The sequence below is a fragment of the Eptesicus fuscus genome, chromosome 1, assembly GCF_027574615.1.
Source record: "Eptesicus fuscus isolate TK198812 chromosome 1, DD_ASM_mEF_20220401, whole genome shotgun sequence".
Classification (NCBI taxonomy): Eukaryota; Metazoa; Chordata; class Mammalia; order Chiroptera; family Vespertilionidae; genus Eptesicus; species Eptesicus fuscus.
The window spans coordinates 130,943,307-130,958,126 of record NC_072473.1 but is presented as its reverse complement, the minus strand read 5'-3'; positions in this window follow the sequence as shown (position 1 = coordinate 130,958,126).

Genomic DNA, 14,820 nt, shown 5'->3' with positions numbered 1-14,820 from the left:
GGTTTCGGCACAGCCTTTTCTTTTTAAATATATTATTGATTTCAGAGAGGAAGGGAGAAGGAGAAAGAGAGGAACATCAATGATGAGAGAGAATCATTGATTGGCTGCCTCCTGCACACACACACACACACCGCCCCTACTGGGGATCGAGCCTGCAAGCAACTGCAACTCTGGCATGTGCCATGACCAGGAACCAAATCGTACCTCTTGGTTTACAAGTCTACGCTCAACCACTGAGCCACACTGGCCAGGCCACTTGAATAACTATTACTAAAAACTGTGTAGTCTCTAAGGTCATAAAAAACCAATAATGTGTATGGGACTTCAGAAATTACAAAAGCCTTCCAGACACATTCTCATTTGCCCTCTGTGATAACACTGTGGGCTGTGGTGTTATCTATGTTGCAGATGATGGAACTGCTGCTCAGGAGGTTAGGCATTTTGCCTTTGCCCAAGGTCATGCAGCAAATAAGTGGTATCTTGCAGCCAAGTCTTCTCCCTAAAGCCCCACTCTTTCTACTACTACATTTCTTCTAACATGTGCCAAAAATTAATTTTATTTGTTTAAAGCAAAGGTACTTTTCAGTCCTCCTAATGCATTCGATCATGTGTAAGCTTTTTTTAAAAAAAAAAAAAAGGAAATGTATTCCTATAATTTGAAGGAGTGAGTCATGTTGGTAGGACCAACTCTAGAGATCAGCTGATTATTATAGATCATCTCATTCCTTAGCCTCTCCTCTTTGCACCCCGCCACAGTGAGATTAATGCTGTCCTAGCATGTGGAGGGTTTTTCATCATAGGATGAGCACAGGGAGGATGCCAGGTTCATGGGGAATGCTACTTTCTTAGTCGTTCCGATGTTTGAAAGTAATTGGTTAAAAAAAAATAAAGTAAGTGGTTTAACCTTTTGCACTCGCTTGCTTTTTTCTCGATTCCTTTATTCTACTCGGGATTTAATTTTTTAAATACCCCAGATTTTACAAAGCGTGGCAGTAGAATAAAAAACTGGAGTTTCTTTTCATACAAACTTATTTATTTGGATTTATATTTCAAATTATTGATACATTCAAAGAGTAATTTTGATCTCGACATCCGAGTGCAAAAGGTTAACAAAACTGGCTTTCTCTAGGAATTTCCCTCCTGCAAATTTCAACTATTTATGGTAGTTCTTTTATAACCCAGAATGGAAAAAAGTAGGTGGTTATTTTGTTGCCCAAGCAGAGACTCAGCATCACCTACTTTGGTGTCCACAAGGTAGCTCCATGTCTCCATACCTATCTATGGCATGTCCTGATGACTCCCACGATAGAATGGCACAGGGCTGACTTCATTTTTATAGGACACAGAAATAAGGGAAGCTTCAGATTGTGCTGTTGTGTAATTTTTAAATGAAGGTGAAGTTTTATTTATAAGAAACCAAGTTAACATATTGAAGATGACGGCGTAGGTAAACACCTAAACTGCTGCCTCGCACAACAATTTCAAAACTACAACTAAAAGACAAAATGTTTATCACCCAGAACCACAGGAAAGCTGGCCGAGTGGAAGTTCTACAACTAGAAGGAAAGAGAAAAGAGCATGGAGACGTGCACAAATGCTGAAAAGCTGAGGTACGGAGGCGCGCGCGATCCGGGCTGGCAGTGGGCATTGCTTTGTTCAACCCGAAGGGAGACAAGCTCCCGATTACTCTGAAATCCAGTTTCTGGGGAGACACGGGGGACCCAAACTCCTACAGGGAGAAGCTGGACTGTCTGCCATCGGGTTGGAAAGTGAGGGTGGCTTGCTTGCAGAGCTGTGTGCAGGAATAATTGTTTACTGCGCTGGGGCATGGGACACAGGGACACGGTCTGAGAGGCAGAGATGGCGGACTGGCAGCCATCGCTGTTTGCCACGCTCTAGCCTAGTGATGCCCTGAGACTCTGCCCCGCACAATCTACATACCCACCCAAGCTCCGAACAGCGGCTTTTGCATATGAATGGCCTGCCCTATAGACGCCAAAGTAGGTGATGCTCAGTCTCTGCTTGGGCAACAAAATAACCACCTACTTTTTTCCATTCTGGGTTACAAAAGAACTACCATAAATAGTTGAAATTTTCAGTGTAACCAAATAAACTGCAGCTCCTGGGAGACACCTCCAAAACCTCCAAACCCCAAACAAAGAGGAGAAAACTGTAGTTCTTGCTGTAGCTCCTGCAGGGTGGCCTCAGATAGTAGCTGACCTGCACCCCATTGGAGATCCAGAAACCAGTGTACCTAGTGGTCAGTGTGAGACACCAGATTTCAACTCCTCACATCCATAAGTGACACATTCAAGAGGCAGACTCAGTGAGCACCAATGCCCCACTGAAACAAGTCCTGCAACATAAGTGTGTCTCCAGTGCAGCAGTTCTTCCATTATAGACACAGCAGGTCCTCACAGCCAATTGGCCTGGAGGTCAATTCCTCCCAGTGTACCAACAGCAATCAAGGCTTAACTACACCAAGACTTTGCACTCAGCCCACAAAGAGGTGTACCAAGAGTGACCACCTCAGGTGATTGGGGAAGCTGAGCTACCGGCCCCTATAGGTCACCTACCACACAAAGCCACTCCATCAACACAGGGAAGCAGCCAAAATGCGGAGACAAAGAAACATGTCATGAGTGAAAGAAATGGAGGAAAGCAAACTACTGGACGACACAGAGTTCAAAACCACATTTATAAGGTTACTCAAGAATATTCTAAAAACCGCTGAGAAACTCGATGAGACCTCCAAAGAGCTTAGTGAGACCTTCAAGGACCTTAACGAGAATGCCAAAAAAAATGGAAAAGGACCAGTCAGAAATTAAGCATACACTGTCTGAAATAAAGAATATACAGAAACTCAACTATAGATCAACATACCCCAAGAATCAAACCAAAGATCTGAAATATGAGGAAACAAAAAACACCCAACCAGAAAAACAAAAAGAACAAAGAATCCAAAAATATGAAGATAGTGTAAGGAGCCTCTGGGACAACTTTAAGTGTACCAACATCCGAATTTTTTGGGTGCCAGAAGAGAGAGAGCAAAATATTGAAAACCTATTAGAAGAAATAATGACAGAAAACTTTCCCTCCCTGGTGAAAGAAATAGACTTACAAGTTCAGGAAGCGCACAGAACCCCAAACAAGAGGAATCCAAAGAGGACCACACCAAGACACATCATAATTAAAATGCCAAGGGCAAAAGACAAAGAAATCTTAAAAGCAGCAAGAGAAAAACAGTTACCTACAAGGGAGTACCCATACGACTGTCAGCTGATTTCTCAACAGAAACTATGCAGGCAAGAAGGGAGTGGCAAGAAATATTCAAAGTGATGAACAGCAAGAACCTACAACCAAGATTACTCTACCCAGCTAAGCTATCATTCAGAATTGAAGGTCAGATAAAGAGCTTCACAGACAAGAAAAAGCTAAAGGAGTTCATCACCACCAAACCAGGATTACATGAAATGCTGAAGGGTATTCTTTAAGAAGAGGAAGAAGAAGAAAAAGGTAAAGGTAAAAATTATGAACAACAAAATGACATCAAATACATACCTACCAACAAGTGAATCTAAAAATCAAGTGAATAAAAAATCTGAAGAACAGAATGGACTGGTGAATATAATAGAATCAGGGACATAGAAAGGGAGGGGACGGACAATTCTCAGGGGGAAGGGGTTTGAGGGGTGTGGGAAGAGATTGGACAAAAATCTTCCACCTATGGATGAAGACAGTGGCGGGGGGTAAGGGCATGGGGTGGGGTGGGGAATCAGGTGGAGGGGAGCTATGGGGGAAAAAAAGAGGAACACCTGTAATAATCTGAACAATAAAGATTTATTAAAAAAAAAAGAGTAATCATTGCAAAAAGAAACCAAGTTAAAGAAGAGTTTTTTGGTAGTTTTAAAGAGTTTATAATAATCATAGTTCAATTCTTACATCTTTTCTGATGTTAAAATTCAGCAGAGCCCTAGCCAGTTTGGCTCAATGGACAGAGCATTAGCCTGTGGACTGAATGGTCCCAGGTTCGATTCTGATCAAGGGCACATGCCTAGGTTGCAGGCTCGGTCCCCAGTAGGGGGCCTGCAGGAGGCGGTGGATCAATGATTCTCTCTCATCATTGGTGTTTTTCTCTCTCATTCTCCATTCCTCTCTGAAATCAATAAAAACATATTTAAAAAAAACTCAGCAGAAAACTCCAACAGAAATTATTTTACTGGAGATAGGCCAGGGAACTGCCTGGCAGAGTTAGCCACATCAAGTAGGCTACATTTATTGGATTTAAACAATTAAATAGATGGCAAGGAAATGTATTAAGTGTATGTATTACTTGTTGACTACATTTGAAGCTCTAAACCTCTTAGCAAAGACATCTGACTACACAGGGAAAGAGCATACTGAACTCACAGCTGATGTGTGCTCACCTGAGATCTTTATTTTTTATTATTTTTATTTCTGTTTTACAGTTTTATTGCGATATAATTGACATATTACATTGTACTGGTTTTAGGTATACAGCATGATGATTTGATATATGTATACAAGAGGCCTGGTGCACAAAATTCATGCATGAAGGGGGGTTCCTTAGCCCGGCCTGCACCCTCTCCCATTTGGGACTCCTCAGGGATTGGGCCTAAACCGGCAGTCAGACATCTCTCTCACAATCCGGGATGACTGGCTCCTAACCACTCACCTGCCTGCCTGCCTAATCACCCCTAACCCCTCTGCCTGCCAGCCTGATTGCCCCTACCTTGCCCCCCTGCTGGCCTGATTGCCCCTAACTGCCTCTGCCTTGGCCCCCACCACCATGGCTTTGTCCGAAAGGAAGTCAGACATCTGGAAGATGTCCAGTCAACCCGGTCTAATTAGCATATTACCCTTTTATTAGTATAGATAGATTATATAGGATAGGATTGCTTAAATGGGGGGGGGCTTTTTCAGCAGGAGGAGATGCTCTTCGCAGACAAAAACCGAATCCCTATATCTGGACTGATAGCCAGCCATATGCACTATACTGCCAAACTGGTCATTAAAAAATTGAATCACTTTCTTACACCTTACACCAAACAGCTGTTGCCCTTAAAACCCCTCCTCAGCCCCCACCTTAGGTTCTGCCTTCGCAGTTCACCCAGATTTGGTTCTGATTGGTCAGTTTCTATGCCAGTCAGCATCAAAAGCTCCGCCTCCTAGGCAGCCATTGTCTCCTCGCAATTCACCCAGATTTGGTTCTGATTGATCCGTTTCTATGCCAGTCAGCATCTCTGGGCCTATCTCTGGGCCTGATCATAGAGGCAGGGCTGATCAGAAGCTGCCCCAGGCTGCTGGCAAGTGGGCTGAACTGCTGACCTCTGGGAGAGAGAGGCTTGGCTGCTGGCAAGGCCGGGAGAGAGAAGCAGGGTCTGATCACCCTGCTTCTCTCTCTGGACCTCACCAGCAGCTGCTGCCACTGCTGATCAACCCTGCCTCTCTCTCTCTCCAAGAGGTCAGCAGTTCAGCCCACTCACCTGCTGTGTGCATAGCCTGGTGTTCTGTTGAGCCTCTGGTCATTGTGGATGTTACGACCCTGGCTCTTTATATAGATATAGATATAGATATAGATATAGATATAGATATAGATATAGATATAGATATAGATATAGATATAGATATAGATATAGATATAGATATAGATATTGCATGATGATTAGCACGTTAAGTTTAGTTAATATCCATCACCTCACATACCTAGATCTTTTTGGAGGAAGAACAGACGTCTTTAATTTTTTATTTATTTTTTTCTTTGCTGTTAGCCATCTCTAATTTCCTATTGGAATGCTTTGGTGTTTCTTATTTTTCTCATGGAATCCTTCTAACATCCTTCCTTATCCCCTCCATGTTTCCTCCAACAGTTTCCTAAAGTAGAATTTGTGGAAGACCTGCTTTTATTTGTTAAGTTGAAATTTTATGAGCCAGCACCTTTGTGTAAAAGCATTCCCAAGAAATCAGGAGTTATGTGTGTCCATTTTGGAAGTACCGTGTTAAAAACTGCAACAGTCACTTATTAATTTTCCCAAAAATATAGCATCAAAAGTGATATTTGACCCTAGCTGGTTTGGCTCAGTGGATAGAGCATGTGGGTCAAGGGCACATGCCCAGGTTGCAGGCAGATCCCCAGTAGGGGGTGTGCAGGAGGCAGCTGATCCATGATTCACTCTCATCATTGATGTTTCTCTCATTCCCTCTCCCTTCCTCTCTGAAATCAATAAAAAAATATTTTTAAAAAGTGATATTTGCACTTTTAAAATGTAATTAGATGGTACAATTTGAGATAAAGAAATATCACATTCCACAGCTTGGTAATGTCCTCAAAATAGTGCTTTGTGTATGATAGATATCATTCTCCAGTGTCAAGGGGTGCCTCCCTCACTGGAAGTTAGCATTTTCCAGGGGGCTTGCCATGCCATCTTACTCTAGGGAAAATGAGCACAGTCCAGTTCTATTCAGAAGCCTGCTCTTAACTCCCATCTCAGGCTTTGACCTCATTCTCTCCATCTGCAAATGTAAGGGGTTGGATGATGCTCTGAGCACAGAGCTCTTGCTGCCCTGTTTCCATGGTTCCAAGAGCACAGATGAAATAACAGCATAACCTAAATTTTGTAGTAATGTATTTCCTGAATGAGTTCAGTGTGTGTGTGTTCATATTCTGGGAAGAATATAATTATGGTGGATGAATTCCCTGAACAATGGTAAACAATACAAATGGGAACAAGATGGCCAACTGTCTCTATGACAACCTCCATTAACTATTTGTATGCATATTTCACTCATTTTGGTAATTCATATTTTAAAATATAAATGATTTTATGTTCATAATCATGCGTTTGTGAATGTCAGTTACTGCAACAGCAGTAATTATTGCCTATTGTTTCTGCTCCCGAATTGTAAGAGCTGTGGAGGAGGTATGTGAAGGAAGGAGGTGGGTGGAGGAGACACTGGGAGAGAGATGACTCATTTTAACCTTTTCCAGAACAAACAGGTGATTACTTCAGAAAAAGATGATGCTAGTATTTATGCCCCCCCACCACCACCCACACCCAAACACCTTTCCCAGTGATGTATACAATGACTTTCTGCACTGACCGTGTCCTTCAAATACTATCTTCAGGCTGAAGCTCCTGTTCAAGTGCTATGTAGACTTGACAGCACTTTGTATTTTTGTCATTAATTCTCACCCGAGGATATTTTCCCCATTGATTTTTATAGAGAGTGGAAAGGAGGAAGGAAGGAGGAGGGGGGAGGAAGAGGAGGAGGAGGAGGTGAGAGAGAGAGAGAGAGAGAGAAGAAAGAGAGAGAGAGAGAGAGAGAGAGAGAGAGAGAGAGAGAGAGAGAGATCGTCCTATACACACCCCAACCGGGATGGGGATAAAACCTGCAACCCAGGTACTTGCCCTTGACCAGACTCCAACTGTGACCCTTCAGTGCTTGGGGAGGGGGGGCTGACACTCTACCCACTGAGCTACACTGGCCAGGGAAAGAGCACTGTATTTATGTGAGTCTGGGGGGATCTTTTTGGCAGCGATGCTCAGTTGTCTTATGCATGTTGGAAGCAACTCATTGAGGTCCTCACTTGCTAAAGTCTCGTCATGAGTATTTAAGAACTGCTTCAGACCATTTTCATTAGCCTAGTATTAAACAAGATGGCTGAACAAACTGTAACATGGCAAACCTGAGGCTTCTCAGGGTCATTACTAAGGCAGCCAGTCATATAGTCAGGCCATGACATCTTCAAGGCACGTGCGGTTGAGAAATCACTTCTCTCCCTGGCCTTCTGACAGTTTTTATTGTGGTACTAGAGGCCCGGAGCATGAAAATTCATGCACTGGAGGGGTGTCCCTCAGCCTGGCCTGTCCCCTCTCACAATCTGGGAGCCCTCAGGGGTGGGCGACACCCCCATCACACCTCTGCTGCTGCCACTGCTGGCAGCACAAGCCTCGGCCAGCCCTGGTTACCTGAGCCTCAGGCGGCCCTGGGTGGCTGGGCAGCCACCATCTGAGGTTTCCTGTGCCTCAGGCCAGCCCTGGGCAGCTGGGAGGCTGAGGGGACTGGGGGACTCTGGAGGCAGGCACCCTGGTGGGGCTGAGGGGACTGGGCGTCACCATCTTGTGGCTGTGGGTGCCGCCATCTTTGAGGTCGTGACAGTCAATTAGCATATTCCCTCCTTATTGGCTGTGGACACCACCATCTTTGCAATGGCATGAGGGTCAATTAGCATATTCCCTCTTTATTAGATAGGATGGGAGATGCACTAGTATTTCCTGATGAATTTGCCAGCTTCACAGTCATCTTCGTGAGCTGTGAAAATGCGTCTTTAAAAAAAAGGATACACAGCCCTAACTCTTTGGCTCAATGGATAGTGTCAGTCTGTGGACTAAAGGGTCACAGTTTAATTCCAGCCAAGGGCACATGCCTGGGTTGCGGGCTCAATCCCCAGTGTGGGGCATGCAGGAGGCAGCTAGTCTATGATTCTCTCTCATCTTATTTTGTGGAATCTAATAAACAAAATAAGCTGATGTTTCTATCTCTTCCTCTCCCTTACTCTCTCTGAAATCAATAAAAACATATTTAAAATAGCAATAAAAAGAAAACCCTAAAACTTTCTTTGTATCATCCAAAAGTCCTAATGCAGCTAGCAAAGATTGGGAAATGGCCATGGAACAACAGGAGAGCAGGTCTCAGACCCAGAGCCTCCACCAAAAAGTAGGAGTTAGCCGAAACCGGTTTGGCTCAGTGGATAGAGCGTCGGCCTGCGGACTGAAGGGTCCCAGGTTCGATTCTGGTCGAGGGCATGTACATTGGTTGCGGGCACATCCCCGGTAGGGGGCGTGCAGGAGGCAGCTGGTCGATGTTTCTCTCTCATCGACGTTTCTGGCTCTCTATCCCTCTCCCTTCCTCTCTGTGAAAAATCAATAAAATATATTAAAAAAAAAAAAGTAGGAGTTAGCTAAACTTCAGTAATTCCCCCCCACGCTTGTGCTGATTGACCCCAGTATAGAAAGGGGGGAAAAGCAATAGGTTAGAAAAAGTGTGATCACATAAACATTCTCCTTTAAGAACATAAGTTTTTAAATAAAGTTAATTTGATTTTTTAAAAATAAATAGTGTTGGGGAAATTGGACAGGTGCATGCAGAAGAAGAAGAAGAAGAAGAAGAAGAAGAAGAAGAAGAAGAAGAAGAAGAAGAAGAAGAAGAAGAAGAAGAAGAAGAGAGAGGAGGAGGAGGAGGAGGAGGAGGAGGAGGAAGAAGAGGAAGAAGAGGAAGAGGAGGAGGAGGAAACTAGACCACCAACTTACACCATCACAAGAATAAACTCAAAATGGATAAAAGACTCAAATGTAAGTCGTGAAGCCATAAAAACCCTAGAAGAAACCATAGGCAGCAAAATCTCAGACATCTCTGGTAGCAATATGTTTGCCGCTACATCTCCTAGGGCAAGGGAAACAAAGGAGAAAATAAACAAATGGGACTACATCTAAATAAAAAGCTTCTGCACAGCAAAAGAAACCATCAAGAAAACAACAAGAAAGCCCACTGCATGGGAGAACATATTTGCCAATGATACATCCGATTAGGGGTTAATTTTCAAAATATATAACGTACTCTATAACTTAACAAAAGGAAGACAAGCAATCCACCAGAAAACGGGCAAAGGACCTAAATAGACACTTCTCCAAATAGGACATACAGAAAGCCAAGAGACAAATGAAAAAAATGCTCAAAGTTAATTATCTGAGAGATGCAAATCAAAATGACAACGAGGTACCACCTCACACCTGCCATATGGCTATCATCAATAAATCAACAAACAATAAGTGCTGGTGAGGATGTGGAGAAAAGGGAACCCTCGTACACTGCTGGTGGGAATACAGACCGATGCAGCTGCTATGAAAAAACAGTATGGAGTTTCTTAAAAAATTTAAATATGAAACTGCCTTTTGACCCAGAGATCCCACTTCTGGGAATATATCCTAAGAAACCCAAAACACCAATCAGAAAGAATGTATGCACCCCTATGTTCATAGCAGCACAATTTACAATAGCTAAGATCTGGAAACAGTCCAAGTGCCCATCAGTAGATGAGTGAATATAAAAGCTGTGGTACATTTATACCATGGAATACTATGCAGCAGTAAAAAAAAAAAAAAAGATCTGTTACCCTTTGAGACAGCATGGAGGGAACTGGAGAGTATTATGCTAAGCGAAATAAGCCAGTCACAGAAAGATAAGGATCACATGATCCCACTCATATGTGGAATCTAATAAACAAAATAAGCTGATGAACAAAATAGATCCAGAGACATAGAAGCATGGAACAGACTGATGAATCTCAGAGGGAAGGCAGGGGAGGGTGGGAAGAGATCAACCAAAGAACCTACATGCATATATGCATAACCCCTGGACACAGACAATAGGGTGGTGCAAGCCAGGTGGGGGTGGGGCGGTTGCGTGGTGGAGGGGGTCAATGGGAAAAAAGGGGGACATTTTTAATACTTTCAACAAAAAAGTAAAATTTTAAAAATGTAAATGAACATGTTAGAAGTTAACAAGGTACTACTACTTTACTTTTTTATTATTATTTATTTATTTTTTATTTCTTTATTGATTAAGGTGTCACATATTTGTCCTCATCCCCCCATTCCCATCCCCCACCCCACCCCCCTGTTGTCATTAACCATTGGTTAGGCTCATATGCATGCACACAGTCCTTTGGTTGATCTCTCCCCCCTCCCCCATCCTCCCCTACCCTCCCTCTGAGGCCCGACAGTCCGATCGATGCCTCCTTGTTTCTGGTTCTGTACTTGTTCATCAGTCTATGTTGTTCATCATTTCCCCTAGATGAGCGAGATCATGTGTCACTAGAAATATACTTATAAGAACTGAATGTGAGACGAGCAATAATAGTTATGCTGACAGGCAAATGAATCAGTCTGTAGTGAGTTTCTTTCTGGACCAACAGTTCTTTTGAGACCCAATTTCAATGTCCACCAGTTCCTTATGTGTACATGTCGGCACTGACTTTTCAGCTCTGGATGGTGGACAAATGGTGGTAATGCAGTTCCGACTCCCTCTGGTTTGGTCTCGCCCGGACCCAGGGGCGCAGCTTCACCTGGACTCAGGGGCATGTGGCCTCACATGGACCCAGGGGCGCGTGGCCTCTCCCGGACCCAGGGGCGCAGCCTCACCCGGACCTGGGACCCAGCCTCACCCGGACCCAGGGGCGCGCGGCCTCACCCGGACCTGGGGGCATGTGGCCTCACCCGGACCCAGGGGCGCGTGGCCTCACCCGGAGGTACTACTACTTTAATTTAATCAAAGCAATTCACAGTGATTGTAGGGATTTTTCTTTTAAAAAATATTTTTTTTATTGATTTCAGCAAGGAAGGGAGAGGGAGAGATAGAAACATCAATGATGAGAGAGAATCATTGATTGGCTGCCTCCTGCACACCCCCTACTGGGAATTGAGCCTGCAACTCAGGCATGTGCCCTTGACTGCAATTGAACCCGGGACCCTTCAGTCCACAGGCCAATGCTTTATCTACTGAGCCCAACCAGCTAGGGCAGTGGTCGGCAAACTCATTAGTCAGCAGAGCCAAATATCAACAGGACAATGATTGAAATTTCTTTTGAGAGCCAATTTTTTTAAACTTAAACTTCTTCTAATGCCACTTCTTCAAAATAGACTCGCCCAGGCCGAAAACTGACTTCTGCGCATGGGCCACGAAGTTTCAATCGCACTGTACGTGCGCGCCCAGGTGGTATTTTGTGGAAGAGCCACACTCAAGGGGCCAAAGAGCTGCATGTGGCTCAAGAGCCGCGGATTGCCGACCACTGAGCTAGGGCTAAGGATTTTTCAAATACCCACACTAGAACTCAGAAAAGAAATAGGGGGGAGTGGGGGAGGTAGAAGAGGGTAATGGGAGATAAATGGTGATGGAAGGAAACAAATGTGATCGGGTGGAGAACACACAATACAATACACAGATGATGTATTATAGAATTGTACACCTGGAATGTTTATAATTTTATTAACAATGTCATCTCAATACATTCAATAAAAAAAGAAGAAGATATAGGAATGCCAGTTAAAAAACAAACAAAACCAGATCCTTCTAGTATTTTGGTTCTTACTAGAATATTGAGACTGTTACGTAACTATGAGTTGCTATGTAACTATGGTGCAATTCAAAGTTTGATTAATGTGTATGATCCAAAGCTGCAAATAAAACAAGCTTTTGGTTCTCTTCCTAATCCCCCTCCACAAGCTCAAATCTGAATATGCAACAGGTCGGGGTGGGGTCACAGCCTCAGAACAGACATTGGGAGCTAGAGGACCAGTCCCTGTGCTGCACCGACTAACAGTGCTATGGATTAGTGTCTGAGACATTGCCGAGTGCTCCATCTGGTTTCATTTGTAGGACATGCATTTTCCATAAGCATGAACATTTTCATCTGTTTTCCTACTTTAAAGATTTTGTTTAGCCCGGCCGGCTTGGCTCAGTGGTTGAGAGTCGACCTATGAACCAGGAGGTCAGGGTTCGATTCCCGGTCAGGGCACATGCCCGGGTTGTGGGCTCCATCCCCAGTGTGGGGCGTGCAGGAGGCAGCTGATCCATGATTCTCTCTCATCATGGATGCTTCTATCTCTCTCTCTCCCTCTCCCTTCCTCTCTGAAATCAATAGAAATATATTTTTTAAAATTTTAAAAAGGTTTTAAAAATATTTTGTTTAATGTAACACTCTGCCAAGCTATACTGTCCTTGAGTCCAGGGCAAGCTCCGCAGCTGGCACCTCTGCCCATTGAGCACAGTCCCCTCTTCATGAAGTTTTTAAAAATTTTGAAATAATAAATTCACATAAAGTTCCCCCCCACCACCACCAAAAAAAAAAATACAAAGAAATTCCATGTATCCTTTTCACAATTTTTGCATAACTATAGCACAATATCAAAACAAGGAAACTGTCCCTGGTGGGGTGGCTCAGTTGGTTAGAGCATCATCCTGATACACCAAGGTTGTGGGTTCGATCCCCAGTCAGGGCACATACAAAAAACAACCAATGAATGCATCCTATATAATAAAGAGGGATATGCAAGTTGACCGTCACTCCGCCACAAAGATGGCTGCACCCACAGTGGAGGCCGGGTTTCCATAACACAAGATGGCTGCACCCACAGCAGAGGCGGAGTTCCCATGATGAGCCTTAACAAGCAATCAGCAGAAACCTGAGGCTGCGTCCCCCTGCCCCCATGGGGCTTTACAGGGGACCTCAGGCCACGCCCCCTACCCCAGTGCCAGGCCAGGGGACCTTAGGCTATGCCCCCTGCCCAGCGGGGCTTGACAAGGGTGGGACCGGCCGGGTCTGGATCTAGCCCAATGGAGGGGCCGGCCGGGTCTGGGTCTTGCGTGATTTTGAGGCACCGTGGGTGGGCAGCGACTTGGATTCCGGTTCCCATGGTGCGCCCCAGACTCTGACAGGAGGAAGATTTTCACATACATTTTACTAATTTTCTTTCATCTCTGACACTTATATTATAGAGAAAGGGCAAATAGCAATATTAAATTATTTCCTCTAATTAATCCCCTTTTAATGTGCACAAATTTCGTGCACCAGGTCACCAGTAAATAAATAAAATCCATCAAGAAATATTTTTAAATGAGGAAATTGACAATGATACAATCTATACTTTATTCAGATTTCACCAGCTTTACATGTACTCTGTTTGTGTGTGTGATGCTGTGCAAATCTACCACATGTGTAGATTCATGTAACAACTGCTGCAGTCAAAACATAGAACTGTTCCCTGAGCACAAAGAGCCCTAGGCTATGCCTTTATGGTCTCCCTCCCCCATCTCTGTCCCCTTGGCAACCACTAATCCATTCTCCACCTCAGTAACTTGTTATTTCAAGAATGTTACATAAATGGAATCATACAATAGGAAACCTTTTGAGACTGGCTCTTTATCACACAGCATGATTTCTTTGAGATACAGCAAGGTTGTATTAACCAACAGTTTGTTCCGTTTTATCACTGAGTATATTCCAACTTATAGATGTACCACCACTTGTTTAACCATTCACTCACTGAAAGATATCTGGGATATTTCCAGTATGGGGCTATCACAAAGAAAGCTGCTAAGACGATTGATGTACAGGTTTTTGTGTGTAAGGTTTCATTTCTCTTAAAATGCTCAGGAATGCAGTGCTGGGCCATATGACAGCTGCATGTTGGGTTTATAAGAAACTGTTTTCCAGAGTAACTGTACCATTTTACATTCTCACATGCAATGTATATACTATAGGTGATCCAGTTTCTCTGCATCCTCTCCAGTATTCAGTGTTGTCATTGTTTATTTCAGCCATTTTAATAGATATGTAAGGATGTCTCAGTGTGGTTTTCCTTTGCATTTTCCTGATGGCAATATCTTTGGTGAAATGTCTCATCATATATTTTGCCTATTCCATATTCTTTTGCATTAGTGTCAGGTGTACAACATAGTGGTTAGACAATCATATACTTTACCTGCCAATATTACCAGTACCCACCTGGCACAGTATGTAGTTATTATAACACTAGAGGCACAGTGCACGAGATTTGTGCACTGTGTGTGTGGGGGGGTTGTCCCTCAGCCCGGCCTGCACCCTCTTGCAGTCTGGGACCCTTCAGGGGATGTCCAACTGCTGGTTTAGGCCTAGCTTAGGCTGCGCTCACCAGCCATGAGCCCAGCTTGTGGCTTGCCGGAAACCAATTATTGTCTCACTGATTAGAAAGGTGTGGACAA